This window comes from Mytilus galloprovincialis, chromosome 13 (assembly GCF_965363235.1).
Source record: "Mytilus galloprovincialis chromosome 13, xbMytGall1.hap1.1, whole genome shotgun sequence".
Taxonomy (NCBI): domain Eukaryota; kingdom Metazoa; phylum Mollusca; class Bivalvia; order Mytilida; family Mytilidae; genus Mytilus; species Mytilus galloprovincialis.
The window spans coordinates 24166484-24182660 of NC_134850.1; the positions used below are offsets into that span (position 1 = coordinate 24166484).

A 16177-nucleotide genomic window follows, 5' to 3' on the forward strand; every position below is an offset into this window, starting at 1 on the left:
AAATCCCATGGGATTTTTATTATCCCATGGGATTTTTAATATCCCATGGGACAAATTAAAATCCTATGGGATTCTAATTGTAAATATAAAGATATAAATAAACAGTAATGTGTATGTTACAATGTTTTCTATTTGGCAGTAAATTATTATAAGATGAATCTTTTTAATTGAATATCTTTTTTTCTTGGGAAATGTTAATTTAGCATATTGTTCTTTAACTGTTCAAAACTAAACTTTTAAACAACAAAGCAGATAATGTAAGTATCAATATATGTTTATTCATGAATTATAGAATACTTTCTTGAAACACAATTATTTGCCATTTGAAATCAATAAAAACTCTATTGTACTAGTAGCTATTTAAGTAAATCTATTTTTTTCACAATATCCCTCAACACAAAACATTAATAGTTTCTTATCATCCAGCATTGTTTGATGGTATAGTCCACTTTTTGGACATTCAGCACAGAACTTTGACATTATTGTGGTTTCAATATTTTTTTGAATTTAAAAGAACTTCAAATCATTGACTGAGTGATGAAAATAATAACTGATCCAACTTTTGTCTTTGAATTTATTCTGGTCTTGTTTCTATGTTTTCTCCATTTATTCTAGGTGGTGAATTTCAATCCTTCTGAAAAAGAACCAATAAAATCTAAAGTAATGGATTATACAAAATTGTTTTCATACATGTAGCAATAATATGATTTTCAATAAAAATAGCTATGCGATATGGATTTTACTGATTGTTAAAGGTTGTCCAGTGTCATCAGTTGCTAACGGCCTACATCCTTTGGTCTCTGATGGAGGGTTGTCAAATTAGCAATATACCACATCTTCCTATTCTAATACCATATAACAATCAATTAATTTATTCTTCTTTATAACATTTGGGTATTTTCCCAAGTTATATACATAATATATATATATACTGTAAATTCGGAATTAATGCGAGTTTTTTTTTATTGCGAAAAATGCAACGGAGTTGTAAACGCAATAATTTAAACTCGCATTATGAAATATTTTATATGGATTAAACAGGATTTTTCTCAAAATCGCATTTAAGTCTAAAATGACAGAATCGCAATAATAAATGCACGCAATAATTTATGAATTTACAGTATAAAGATCAATGTTAAAACTTTAGACAACTATAATAACATTCCATTATTCACAAGAATTTGCAATATATTATACAAAATGCAGACAACAGAAACAATATTTCTTTAAGCTTTTGAAGTTCAGACAGATTTCAATTTGTGTTTTATTTCAATGAAAAAATACCTTGAACATATTGGAAATTATAACATTGATACAAAAAAAATATGTATGTTTTATCCTTATTTTTTGTGTTGTTGGCTTGCTGTCTCATTTTAATATACATTTAAACATACATCAATAATCTTCTTCTTTATTAAAAGTAAAAATGGGATATTTTTGATTTTGATATCCCAAAACATTATAGTTCTATCAGACACCAATGTGTTTGATATTAATTTTAAGACATGTATAAATGTTCCAGACCATATCAGTATTCGGATGTTACTTTTACGGTCCAGAACTTACAGTCCAACCATATGTGTACAGTCAGACCATTTTTAAAAGTATATTTGTACTGTCTGGTACCAGCTCGACCAAACCTGTGTTTTTATTTTAACTGCAATTAAACTTTTTGTATTAATCTATTAAAGATTTCAGTTATGTTGATCTGTACTGTACATTTGTTTGTAATAAACTTGACCAACTTCTTAAAATTGGGCAAACTGTATGCGTACAGTCCAAATACTTGTTTGTTCTGGAACATAAACATGATTAACAAGCATTTGGCAGGATGTCATGCTAAAATCCCATTAATATTAGTACTAAATTTTGAGTATATACATGTAAATCCACAAGTTACTTACTGAAATTCATGGTGAACACTCACCAAAAACTTACAATTTAGAGGAAAGACTGGAAAGATGAATGCACTAACACTATCAAAACAGAGCATAAAACTTACCGAAAAACAAGATGTTTTACATTTATCCAGGAGCAGGATAATTGAAAAGTTGTTTTTTTCTTTCTCTGCTGTCCATCATATAACCTATGATTTCATTCATGCAAAATATGAAAATCTGCAAAGGTAAGACCTAGAACCTCAACTTATCCACATTTTGAATTTTGAACTGCATACTTGTCCTTTTCATCTGGCTGACAACCTAAACATAAAAAAATGATAAAAACATAATTCTAGATTGACTTTGTGTTTTTATTTTTGTTGGTACATGTACAAACAATTTTCCCAACTTTAAAACGAAAACATCATCACCAAAGAGGAGGTCATACTAACCTCCGAAATATTTAAACAAACCGAAATTATTACTTGATTAAGATCTTGTCGTAAATTAATGGCATAGATACTCTTATTTTTGAAAACTTGATGTCTATTGCATACTTATATTCCTTTGTACGAGAGTATGCATATTAAGATGGACTCCATGGACTTTAATGTAAGCATGATTAATTTTACAGTCACTGACAGTTTTTCAGCTCTATGTGTACATTTTGAGAGAATCTAGCAATACTGTATATTCTGATATTCAGAACTTATTGTGAGGTTTTTATTAATACAACTGAAAGCTGTATCTCGTTTTCATTTCTGATACATATTTATGAGCTGAAGACCAGTGCCGAATTTTTCTCACTGCATTGAAGACCCATAGGTGACCTTCGGCCGTTGTCTGCTCTTTGATTGGGTTGTTGTCTCTTTGTCAAATTCCCAGTTTCCACTTCCCATTTTATATCATGTATGCTGATTTTTCTTAAATTACAATATTCAATCATGCAATTTTGTCCATTATTGAAAATACGATAAGCAAAAATAAATGCACAAAAAATTTAACATTGTTATATATGTAAAAGACTTTTTTTTAAATTCAAAACAGTTGCCTACACTGTTAATTTCCTTGTTTGATTTCATATTTTTAAAGCCTTTATAGCTAGCTAGATGGTATGCCGGGGCGGATCCAGCCATTTTAAAAAGGGGGGTTCCCAACCCAAGACAAAGGGGATGATCCTATATTCATTTGATTTGTTTTATTGTCTCATACAAGAATATATATGGTTTGACGGTGGGGATCAGGGATCCTGAAATTTTTTCACCTAACCACTGGATGACAGGGGATCTCAACCATTTAAAAGTTTCTCAAACATGTGGGGGTGGGGGTGAACCCCATGGACTCTCCCTATATTTCCTTTTATTTGTTTTATTGTTCTATACAAGAATATATAAATATGGTTTAGGGGTGGGGATCTTGACCGTTTACAAGTTTTCAAACTAGAGGGGGTGGGACTTCACTTTTATTTTATTTCATTATTAATTTTATTGTCCCCGACAAGAATATATATGGTTTAGGGGTGGGGATCTGGATCGTTCACAAGATAATAGCACATTCTCAAATTGAACAGAGTGGTGAAACCCCCAAAGACCTCCTTTTAATTTCATTTGATTTGTTTTATCGTCCCATTCAAGAATATATATGGTTTAGGGATGGGGATCTGGACCGTTTACAAGATAATAGCATATTCTCAAATTGAAAGGGGTGGGGATTACCTCCCATGGACTCACCCTCCCTTCTTTCTTCCCCCCCCCCCCGAAGTACCTTTTAATAAGCCCCAATGCACAGATAGTTCACAGTATTTTCCCTTGATTTACACTAAAGAATATACACTATACAGGTGTATTTTTTTTTTTTTAAAAGATAATACAACATGTACAACTGAAGACCACCCTGACCACAGTGGTGGATCCAGAATTTTTCATAAGTGGGGCCCACCGACTGCCTAAGAGGGGCCTGCTCCTGCCATGACTCAGTGATTCCATATATAATCAACCAATTCTTTTCCCAAACAGGGGGCCCTGAACTCCTGATCCCCCTTTTTTTTCCTCATTTCAATCATCCTGATATAAATTTAGTTTTATCACTTACAATAGGAATGGTTTGAATTCCCCAATAATTCTTATATACCATTAATATCAACATATTTCATTTTTGATAAATGAAAGGCAAAAGTTTTCTATGGGTAGAAATGGATAGTGGGAAGCTTTCAGATTCACACCATGCCGGTGGCTGTGTTCAAAGTGCTGGGTTTTTATTACCCTCGTTGTTTGCGGACTAACTATTTAGGCCAGTGGTGGATAATAGTGTGCGTGCATTAATCTTCTATACCTTCTTAATCAATATATTCAAATACTGACGGCAAGTGTTGTAATGATGTATCAATGTCTTTTTGAAAATCACCGTGCTATTTACATGTGGGATCGAGAATGCAGGGGAAGGAAACTTGTCAATTATGTTTATTTCTAAGCCAAAATAAAATGAGCCGCCGTAAAATTAACCTTGGGTAATAACAGTGCATGTAAGGCTCGTCTCGGAGGGGTGTCTTTTTTTCTGTCTTCTTTTTTTAGTTATATTTTTAATAACTTACACTTTTTTCCATTATTCTCTTTCTTTCACTATTCTTTATTCCTTTTTTTTCTTTGTCCTTTGTTCTCTATTCTGTTTTAATTCACATCCATACCCTCTTATGTGTATGTGGACTTACTGTAGTTTATTTTTTAGTTCTGGCAGAGATATTAGATACAATATATATGTCTCTGGTTCTGGTATTATACGACAAGTCAATTTCTTTTTCATGCAGTGTCATGAAATATAATGGTTTTATGCATATCAGCCAAGATTGTGCGCAACATTTTAATAAACAATTCAACACTATATACACCTTTAATGTGAATTTTATTAAAATCGATGAAGAACATGAATTTGGCAGCTAGTGCCCCTTAAACAGGTAAAGTTCAATTAACAAATTCTGATCTACTGGCATTCAACACCAAATTACTTACTTGCTGTATATTGATAAATGTGATTGTATATTGTCAATACCTCAACATCGAGAATACGTCATGTGAGGTGTTGGTCGCTACGTTTGATACGGGGTCAAAGGTTGCGGCTTCGAGACAGAGAAAAACATCCAGGTAAAAAGTGTAGAATTTTGTTTTTGAAAATTTGAGTTGTAAATTTTCCTAAAAAGTACTTAATTCCGTTCATCTAGTTGTAAATTTTCCTAAAAAAAGTACTTATTTCCGTTCATCTATTATGGGTATAAACTAAACTGAACAAGAAAAGTATTAGTAAACAGACAGAAAGTCCGACGTTGAATTAATTATTTTACAATTAATTGTTTAAATATATGAGAGAATGTTTTAGGCGAATTTTTATATGAGAGAATGTTTTAGGCGAATTTTCTTTAATTACAGATAAATGTATTTTAGGTTCAGGAAATGATTTATTCTTCGGGTACGTCTAAACAACCGCTCAGGACTTCCTAAGTGCACTCAGGACATACAAAGTGCACTCAGGACCCATTACCGTAATTATATCTGCACACATGATGGATGTTTATATTCGTTATACGCTTCTTATTTTAGAGTTAAATTTTTGTAGAAGTTGAAATCGCAGGGGCGGATCCAGCCATTTTAAAAAGGGGGGGGGGGTTCCTAACCCAGGGCAAAAAAAAGGGGGGGTTCAACTACATGTCCCCATTCAAATGCATTGATCGGCCAAATTAAGGGGTGGTTCCAACCCCCCCGGAACCCCCTCCCCCCTCTGGATCCGCGCCTGAATCGAACTTAGATAGATATGTTAATTCTTATAAAATAATGAGGGCACGTGTCACTGATTACACAACTACTGAGCCATGAATTATCCAATCAACAAAATTGATTGGATTATCCTTATTGTTTTTTAGGAATTGTATTGTTTAGTTCAGTTTTACCTTTAACATGAATTTGCATATAGAAAAAATAAAATATATATCTCATTCGATGTGCTTTTTCAGTTTATTTTTCATGATGACGGGTAAATTAATTTGTTGTGTTTTGCAGTTCACGAATAAAGAAAATTATTTTATAGTTGCGTTTTTTTTCTGTAACAAGTTCGATTTTTGTTTTTCAGTGTGATTCTTTTCTCTCTCTCTATCTAAATCAAATTTTTAAACAAACACAATGTTGACTGAATATCAAATTTTATTACATTTACATTTGTATATCTTTATTCTCAACAAACCATTATACAAGAGAAGACAATTATGTACAATATTCAGTTTAACCTTAACGGAAATCTGTGCACGAAGACTTAGTCGTGGTTTGAACGGATTTTGTGTCAATAAACTGTCTTCGAAATAGTCGTTCTTTGTTAATGTTTGTGTCATTTTGGTCTTTTGTGGATAGTTGTCTCATTAGCAATCATAACACATCTTCTTGTTTATAATTTCTCGCTACTACAATCTAACTTACATATTTTTTTAGAAATAATTATACCCAAAATATCATAATTTTTAAAAAACGGAGACGAAAACGGAGACAAGTTCATTTTCAGAATTTATTTTCGCATTGAAATTCGTTTCAGGCTTGTGAAACTGGACAAAACGACTTTAATTAGAGAAAAAAAACTTAATAAAAACGGATTTCTTAAAATATTCGTATCACTCAAAAATAAAATTCCTGGACAAGTTCGATAAAAATGAGAAATAACATCTAACTACATGTATATGAGTTTGATTGTTTGAAAAGTACGGCTTTTACCGTTTAGAACGGATTCCATATACAAAACTTTAATTAATATAAATTCTTTTAAAGTATGAACATTTATTTCCCTTTTCAAACTCGTGCAAAGAATTAATTACTGGTCCAGGACATGATAATAAAATTTATGGAACGAAATCTTAATAAAAGACGAAAATCTTAAAACATCGTGATATTCATTCTAGACGTCACAATATTACTTCCCGCATGGTCACACTGTACTAACAACACAATGTATAAAACAACAATAAAGATAATCCAATTAATTTTGTTGATTGGATAATTCATGGCTCAGTAGTTGTGTAATCAGTGACACGTGCCCTTATTATTTTCTAAGAATTACAAATGTAACATATCTATCTAAGTTCGATTTCAAATTCTACCAAATTTAACTCTAAAATAAGAAGCGTATAAAGAATACATGCATCCATCCTGTGTGCGATGACTATAAAGGGTCCTGAGTGCACTTCGTATGTCATGACTGCAATCAGGAGGTCCTTCAAGCGGTGTTTAGACGTACCGTTATTCTTCTGGAAGCTTCAATTTTTTTTTTATCAATAACTTTTACACAAGGAGACATTTTTGTTTTTGACAGCATGAACCCCAGTTAATGAGCAAACACAAATTAAGAACGAAAATCGTTTACAATTAAATTTTATAGAAGGAAAAAGGGGGGGGGGGGGTAATAAACAAATTTTATTTACGCTCACATACTTCTAAACAGATTTGCATATGTAAGCTCTCTATAGATAATGTTAAATTATTTCAGGAGTTTTGAAAAAAGAATATATACAGTTTAATTTCGACTAAAATAGTGATTCTTTTTATAGATTTGGTACCTCAGTTTCGACTCAACACTTCATTTTGAATTGTTAGATGGCAAACTCTTTAGGCGAATATTGTATCTGTTCTTTATTTAATTATGGTGATATTGGCGATAATATTCATTATAACAAGGCCTTGTACAAATCCTTGATTATAGAATGTTTGGCAATATAAAAAGACGAAAGTAGACAAACCCAAATTATGCAGGGTTTCACAAGTTGATCTCCAAGCGGCCCACATTTAACATATAATAAGATCTATATTTCTCAACGTTTTCAAAATGAAATAACTTGAATTGAAAATTTCCCAACTGTGAAAATTTGTTATTTCTAAACGTCTTTAATTATTATTTCGGAAAAAAAAAATATTTAGCATATTCATATATTTTCATAATTTTTTCCGAGGAAACCTTTTTTTTGTAAAGTTTACTTCTATGTGTTTTTAACCATCACCAGCGACTTATTCTCTGCCATCACCAATTAGTCCTAATTATTAAAGATCAATTGACCAAATTCAAATGATGATTGGTATATCGTATTGAATATGATCATCGGTCATCCGTGACGTATCCCAAATAACGACGCATGCCGATAGATAGATCATAGTTTATTAATTAGCGTCTCGCAATTTAAATTTCATCAAGGGGACTTAATTAAACCAGTTACTATACAAATCTTGAAAAAAACGATGTACATGTACTTTTTAATATTTTTTAAAACAAATTACGAAAACGTTTAGTGTAAAAATCACCGAATATAAATGTTTCTTTCTTGCAGGTTTTAGCATTTGTAAATAACATTAACGTTTTGGAATTCTAATGCAAAAGACAGTCGATTCAAACTGAAATAACTTCTTTAAAGATGGTTTGATTTTTTCAGAGACACATATATTATATATGTCTCAATACATGTATTATATGTCTCTGATTTTATCAAAACAAAAATAAAAAAATTATAAAATATGTTAGTTATCGAATGTATACCCTGAATTCTTACTATTATATATATATGTCCTAAGTTACTTAATGTCCTGTGTGCAACCAGGAGATCCTGAACGGTTTTTAAACGTACCATTATTTTATATGCATATATTCAAAGCTGTTCTTAATTATATGCATACTAGGTATCAGTGGCGGATCCAGGGGGAGGGTTTCGGGGGTTGGAACCTCCCCTTTTTTGAACGATCAATGCATTTGAATGGGGACATATGGTTGGAACCACCCCCTCCCCCTTTTGTCCTGGATTGAGACCCCCTTCTTTTCAAATGGCTGGCTCCGCCGCAGAGGTATATTTATATATATATGTGTGTACCAGCCCCCCTCCTAAATCTTTGGAAACAAATGGTAGATTATATAGGGAATCACGGAAGCATGACTGGACGTGAACACTCTAAGGCAGTCAATGAGTCCCCACTTATGAAAATTTCTGGATCAACCATTGCTTAGTTCTAGTTATCTTAGGTCCTAGTGTGAAATAATGCCAATAGGTCTTTTAAAACACATCTTTATTCATACATGTATATATACGTTTTCTCACGGATTTGTTCATGCAATATTGGAATTATGTTTACTCAATGCGCAATTACTGAAGTTTATATTTGCTACTTTTCTTCTTAATTTCATATAATTTTTTTTTTTTTGATTTTTTTCTTCGAAAAATTAGTGGTGTTGAAATAGGGAATGGACACAGATACCTTATCACATTTAACCAAAGAAATGTTGTATAATGTCATCAATCTGTATTACACGTAGACAGGATGTTCTCTAGAAAACTATACGTTATAATACACACCCGAGAATACACGCACTGTCGAAATGGAAAATTACTGTATGTTTTAGTGAATGTAGGACAGAAAGTCACAGGACAAAAAGTCACAGACAAAAAGTCACGGACAAAAAGTCACAGGACAAAAAGTCACAATAATTTTTTCTGAATATTTTCTTTGAATAAAAAACACTTATTTCCACAAAAATATTTTTGTATTTTTTTTATAACTATTGTATATAAACCAACATTGTAAACAAACTTTATCATAAAAATATTAAAGATAATCAAATAATTGTTAAAAAAAACAAATGTCACCGTGGCTTTGCACTTAAATGGCTTCATTGTGCCAAGAAATATACCCTTTGCATGATTAAAATTAAATAAATCTTAATTTTTCAAATATAATGACACATTTCCTACACTTTAAGATGAATATATGTATTAAAAAGTAAATATTTCAAGATATTTTTCTTATATATTCAAATAATTGTCAACAGATTATTTGTGACTTTTTGTCCTGTGACTTTTTGTCCTACCAAATTTGTGACTTTATGTCCGGTGACTTTTTGTCCTGTGACTTTCTGTCCGTTTACCGTTTTAGTTACCTGTAATCAGCTTTGCAACACCATGTCATGACAGTTCAAAAAGATTTTCTTCAAATCAAAATGGAATATTCATTTTTTCTGTAAAATTTAAAACTTTAAAAAGTAGACTTTGACAAAATTATGAAATAGAAAGAATTGAACAATTTAAAATCGTATTTTAACAAAGATTTAGATATAATTTTACAACGATCCTTAAAAAATAACCAAACAAACGTTGAATCAAACGATATGAACCTACGCAGTTTTATATTAAAATACTGACACACACCAGTTTGCCATCTCAGTATGCAAGGCAAGGGTGCTTGGTGAGGTGCTGGAACTTGATGTACATGTATCATTAAGTTAATACAGTTCTGTTAGGATTGACTGCCTTTTTACAGAGTCTTTCTATTCTTACTGTTATCAGTTAGTATAGACGGTTCCTGGCTTAGAATGATTCTCTGCTCAGCAAATGGTGCGTAATTAGCATTTGAATCAAATTTCTTGTAGAAGTAAAAAACACAAATTAATGTATTTGACAACTTTATTCAGGAGCACAGTCTATATTATCCGGCGTAAATAACTTTTTTTTTTTTTTAATTTATGTGGAAGTTTACTCTGCTGCTCGATCTATGCTAATCGATGTTCCAGTATATTTCATATTTATATTTATTCGTGAGGCCTCGTAATCGTTTATATTCACTAAAAGCACAGTCGCCTAAATATTTTATATGGCGAAAAAATTGCGAAAATTGGGGGAAATAATATATTTTTAGTAGCATTATTATTTTAAAATCTTAAGATTTAACTCTAAAATGAGAAGTGTATGACGATCTATAACGAATATATACATCCATCATGTGTGCAGATACGACGGCGACTATATAGGGTCTGCCATGAGTGCACTTTGTATGTCCTGCATGTGTGCACCCAGGAGGTCCTCCTGAGCGGTGTTTAGACGTACCGGGAAAATCTTATCTGATTCAGGATCAATTCATCGGTTACACTCCCCTGTCACCAGTGATTCTTTTTTGCTGACATTCTGAAAAAGTATTGTGTAGTCCCTGTGTAAGTGTTGACTCTCAACTTGCACATGTGATTTTTTAACACTCCCCGGACTTCTGCAAAAAACAATTATTCAGTTCACTGATTTAGATGGAAGGTAAACGAACAGAAAGTCACAGGACATTCCGACAAAAAGTCACAGGACAAAAAGTCAAACACATGTCAAACTCAGGCATAAAGTAACAAAGTTGATAGGAAAAAAAGTCACAAACAATTTGTTGACAATTGATTGAATATAAATGAAAAAAGATTTTGAAATATCTTCTTTTTATTACATATATTCATTTTTAATTTTAGGAAATTGTTCATAATATAAAAAAGAAGATGTGGTATGATTGCCAATGAGACAACTGTCCACAAGAGACCAAAATGACACAGACATTAACAACCATAGGTCACCAAACAGCCTTCAACAATGAGCAAAGCCCGAGGTAAAGCCCATACCGCATAGTCAGCTGTAAAAGGCAATCATACTATATCTTTTTTTTTATATTTACATGTTAAAAAATGCGTGCAAATGTAATCAAAAGCTGCACACAAACGTAATGATTTTTGTGCGCAAATGTAATGGTAATGTGCGCAAACCTAATGCACTGATTTATTTGTTTTTAATAAATTTTAATTTAAAGTTGCTACATCATGTTCATGTATAAAACTTCAAGAAAAATACAAAAAGAGTGTTTTCTTGTTCAAAGAAAAATAATCTCAAAACTAAATTGTGACTTTTTGTCCTGTGACAGTGTGTGACTTTTTGACTGTGACTTTCTGTCCTGCATTCAGATTGATTAGGGGAGTTTGGTTGACCCCGCCTCCCTCTATTTGAGACTACTATCTCAGTGATGAGCAAAATGTATTGTGCTTGTCATATATGTATGTCGGATAAAAGCTCTACAGACCTTTAATATGTTGTATTGTTATATGTATAACCGACAATAAATAAATAGCCCCTAACAAGTAGGAATTAGGTTACTTCTTTTTGTTTTGACATCTTGCATGGGTTTTTATAGCCCCGTATTAAAATTATGCCCCCACTTCAAAAAAAGGGGGGGTATACTGTTTTACCCCTGTCTGTCCATCCATCCTTGCGTCAGTCAGTCCGTCCGATGAATATTTTTCGTCCCATTTTCCTTAGGAACTACAATAGAAGGATTTCTGAAATTTGGTTTCAGGGTTAAATAAGTCAGCTATACCGTGTGATGCATTTTCAGATTCATCACTCGACAACTTCCTGTTTTCCCAACACTTGTATGGTTTTACACATGTTAGCCAAGTTGAAAGTTGAAAACTAACAACCTAATTTATGTACAAAAAAATTGAAAAACAGATATGTTACACATAAACAAACGACAATCACTGAATTATCGGATCCTGACTTGGAACAGGCACAACCATAACAAATTGGCAGGGTATAAGGAACTTTGAAAATATTTAGTTTTTGTGGTTTGGTCTATTTTCCAGATACTGTAAGCAATAAGGCCCCTTTATTTAGTGAATGAAATAATTGTAAGATGCACTTAGCTGTCTGTCATATTTTATATGAACTTGACCTCATTTTCATGCATGGTTCATTGGTCAATGAAACACTGCATTGTTTTGTCAGTTTATCATATGTTTAAAGTTACAGGTAGATTATATTTGGTAGATATGAAACAATTGTAAGGTGTGCATGTCTGAATGGCAGATTCATATATAAACCATGACCGCATTTTATTGTTCTTTGGTCAATGATAAGTTTTCTTGGTTTTGTCATTTTATCAGGCCACATTTAAAAGAATGTCTGTTTCCCCTCCCCCGGGTCTACCCTTTGTAAACAGACCAGGAAGGCAGGTTTTTTTTAGCTCACCTGACCTGAAAGGTCAAGTGAGGTTTTCTCATCACTTGGCGTTCGTCGTCTGTCGTCCTGCGTCCGTCGTCCGTAAACTTTTACAAAACTCTTCTCCTCTGAAACTACTTGGCCAAATTCTACCAAACTTGGCCACAATCATCCTTGGGGTATCTAGTTTAAAAAAATGTGTGGCGTGACCTGTCAAACCAAACAAGATGGCCGCCATGGCTAAAAATAGAACATAGGGGTAAAATGCAGTTTTTGGCTTATAACTCAAAAACCAAAGCTTGTTGATCAGGTCAAGATCTATCTGCCCTGAAATTTTCAGACGAATCGGACAACCTGTTGATGGGTTGCTGCCTGTGAAATGGTTATTTTAAGGAAATTTTGCAGTTTTTGGTTATTATCTTGAATACTATTATAGATAGAGATAAACTGTAAAAGCAATAATGTTCAGCAAAGTAAGACCTACAAATAAGTCAACATGACCAAAATTGTCAGTCGACCCCTTAAGGAGTTATTGCCCTTTATAGTCAATTTTGAACAACTTTTCATCATTTTTTGTAACTTTTTTAAAAATCTTCTTCTCTGAAACTACTTTGCCAAATTTAACCAAACTTGGCCACAATTATCATTGTGGTTTTTAGTTTAAAAAATGTGTCCGCTGACCCAGCCTACCAAACAAAATGGCCCACATGGCTAAAATTAGAACATAGTGGTAAAATGCAGGTTTTGCTTTATATCTTTGAAACTAAGACATTTAGGGCAAATCTTTCAAGATTTAAATGTCCATCAGAATAAGATATATCCCCTCACAAATTTTCAGTTGAATTGGACAACCTGTTGTTGGGTTGCTGCCCTAAAATTGGTGATTTTAAGGTAATTTTGCAGTTTTTGGTTATTATCTTGAATACTATTATAGATAGAGATAAACTGTAGACAGCAATAATGTTCAGCAAAGTAAGATCTACAAATAAGTCAGCATGATCAAAATTGTTAGAGGACCCCTTAAGGAGTTATTGCCCTTTATAGTCAATATTGAACAACTTTTCGTCATTTTTGTAACTTGTATAAAAATCATTTCTAAAACTACTTGGCCAAATTTAACCAAACTTGGCCACAATCATAATACTAGGGTATCTATTTAAAAAAAAAGTGTCTAATGACCCCGCCTACCAACGAAGATGGCCGACATCAGTAAACACATTAACAGGTGAGCGACACAGGCTCTTGAGAGCCTGTAGTTTTTTTTAACTGGATGTGATTGTCATAGCATGGTCACATGAATGGTTTGACTTGTCCAGTCCAGGCCACTTATCAGTTGTTTGTGCTCAATTTGAGTGTATTTATTTAGATTATCAATCCTTCTGCTTTCAAGCACTTTCCAAAAATGGAAACAAATTATTTTCAGGAAAAAAATAATTTTGATTTTTTTGTGGAAAATAATTTTTTGACCCGGGCGCTTATTTTTGACCCATGTGGGGGGAGGGGAAACAAACATATTTTTAATTTTGGCCTTAGATTTTTTAAGCATAGGTCTACTTGTTGTATGGAATGACTACAAGGTATCAAATAAAAAAAGATGTCTGCCTGCCAAGGTTAATTTTACTGTGACCTCATATTCATAGAATAATGATAATATTCATGATATTGAACAGCAAGAATGATGAGTAAGTTGATGTTATATACAAATAAGACAAAATTTTCAGTTGCCTACTAATTATGTAATACATGTAGTAGTTATTTTTGTCATTAAATGATGTTTACCCTTTTATGTGTAGGGCAAGAACATGAAAGATAAAGGGGAAACTATAAACAGAAGAAATTATCAACAAAATAAGATTTACAGAGGTCAACAAAGCCTAAATGGTAAGTCCACTGTTATAAAATTTTTTGTCCTTGAATAATAATTAAATATTTATTAAAATAAGATGTGGTATGATTAAAGAGAAAACTATCCATCAGAGTTCAATTTAGTGGATGTAAGCATTGTAATTACTTATTAGAGGCCATTGATGACCTGTAAGTAATGAGAAAACCCATACCCTATACATGTTATAGTAATCTATAAAAGTCAACACTAACCAAATTTGAAACAGAGCATCAATTCAAACGTCAAATATACCAGACTAATTTATAAAAACAAAAAATTATGAAAAATAAAAATGACGGGTATGAACCAACATCAACCACTGAACTATGTACAAGCTCCTGATATTAGACAGGTATAATATGGCTGGGTTGATATAAAAATAAGAAACACTTAGCAGTCTGATTTCCAATGAGACATTTCTCCAATAGAGATCAAATGACATTTAAGGAGGCTCTAGGGTATAACAATTTCAGAAAAATGTTTTAATATTTTTTTTTCATAACTCAATTTATTTATATCTTTATCATATGGTACACCAAATCATTCAAAACAATCAATTCGGTTTGGCCCCAGATGACTTTTAAAATGCATTTATCATTGAAAAAGCTCCAAATTATCTGCCTTTGGTGCAAAAATGCCATTTTTTGGCATTAAAAATGTAATATCTTATTTAACTCAACGGTGGCCTATATTTTTTATTATAATTTTAAATAAGCTGTACTTTAACTAAACTATTATAAAATTTAAGCGATTTCTGTAATTTAGTACTTGAATATTTAAATGAAAGTTTATCATATTAATCATAAACATGATAAAATAGCCATTTTATTGATCTCTTCACTGATAATTTTTGAGTTTGTGTATTTGTAGGTCAGAAATCTGGATTTTCATGGTCATCATTCACAGATCAATACTGAACGGAAAACTTAAAGCTGATATTTTTCTCCATAGTGCGACTTTTTTATTAATTTGAAATGGAACATGTTTTTTCCTACATTTATTTGAAAGAGGAAATTTCAACATGATGACTATAAACAAAAAGGAGTCATATCATCACGATCATTGATGCACAAGAACTTGATCATATAAATACAACAATGTAATTATCAATTGAAAGATGGAACGAATGAACAAGATATTAGAATGTTGTTGTCCAAATAAACTTGCTTTGTCTTCTCATTTGAATCTCTCGATTCAATAAAGATGTACAGAGGAAGATCTTTGAAGAACAGATTGAAAAAATGTTTTGTCTAAGAATTGCAGGAATATTCTAGTGAATGAAATTATTTATTGACTTCACTCTTATATAGTGGACTGAATAATTGTACATAGCAAGTTGTGAATAAAGAAAGCAAAAACTTTAACAAAAAGTGTTTATATTATAAATATGCAAATATAAGCATACTATTATGTATACCACAAAGTTATATATAATTCAAATCGTTTGCCTATACAAGTATTGAAATGAACCTATAACAAAGAAAATCTTACCTCATGAAAAGAGTGAACTATTCAGTCAGAATATGAAATATTTTTTCAGTTCTATTTTTCATAATAGAATAAACAAGACAAAGATTTCAAAACAATATTTTTTCATTTATTTAGAAATTTCAT

The 16177-nt window shown here is 31.9% G+C and overlaps 2 long non-coding RNA genes across 2 annotated transcripts; one reads left to right on the forward strand and one right to left on the reverse strand.

Annotated features, from left to right (window-relative positions):
• Nucleotides 1-256: 256 nt before the first annotated feature.
• Nucleotides 257-4535, reverse strand: LOC143057636 (uncharacterized). The gene is made up of 3 exons (XR_012972761.1): nucleotides 4212-4535; nucleotides 2003-2201; nucleotides 257-634 (listed from the first exon to the last, which is right to left on the reverse strand). It is a non-coding gene; the product is annotated as an uncharacterized LOC143057636 (long non-coding RNA).
• Nucleotides 4536-10635: 6100 nt separating this feature from the next.
• On the forward strand, nucleotides 10636-15933 carry LOC143057635 (uncharacterized). The gene is made up of 3 exons (XR_012972760.1): nucleotides 10636-10962; nucleotides 14472-14559; nucleotides 15434-15933. It is a non-coding gene; the product is annotated as an uncharacterized LOC143057635 (long non-coding RNA).
• Nucleotides 15934-16177: the final 244 nt, after the last annotated feature.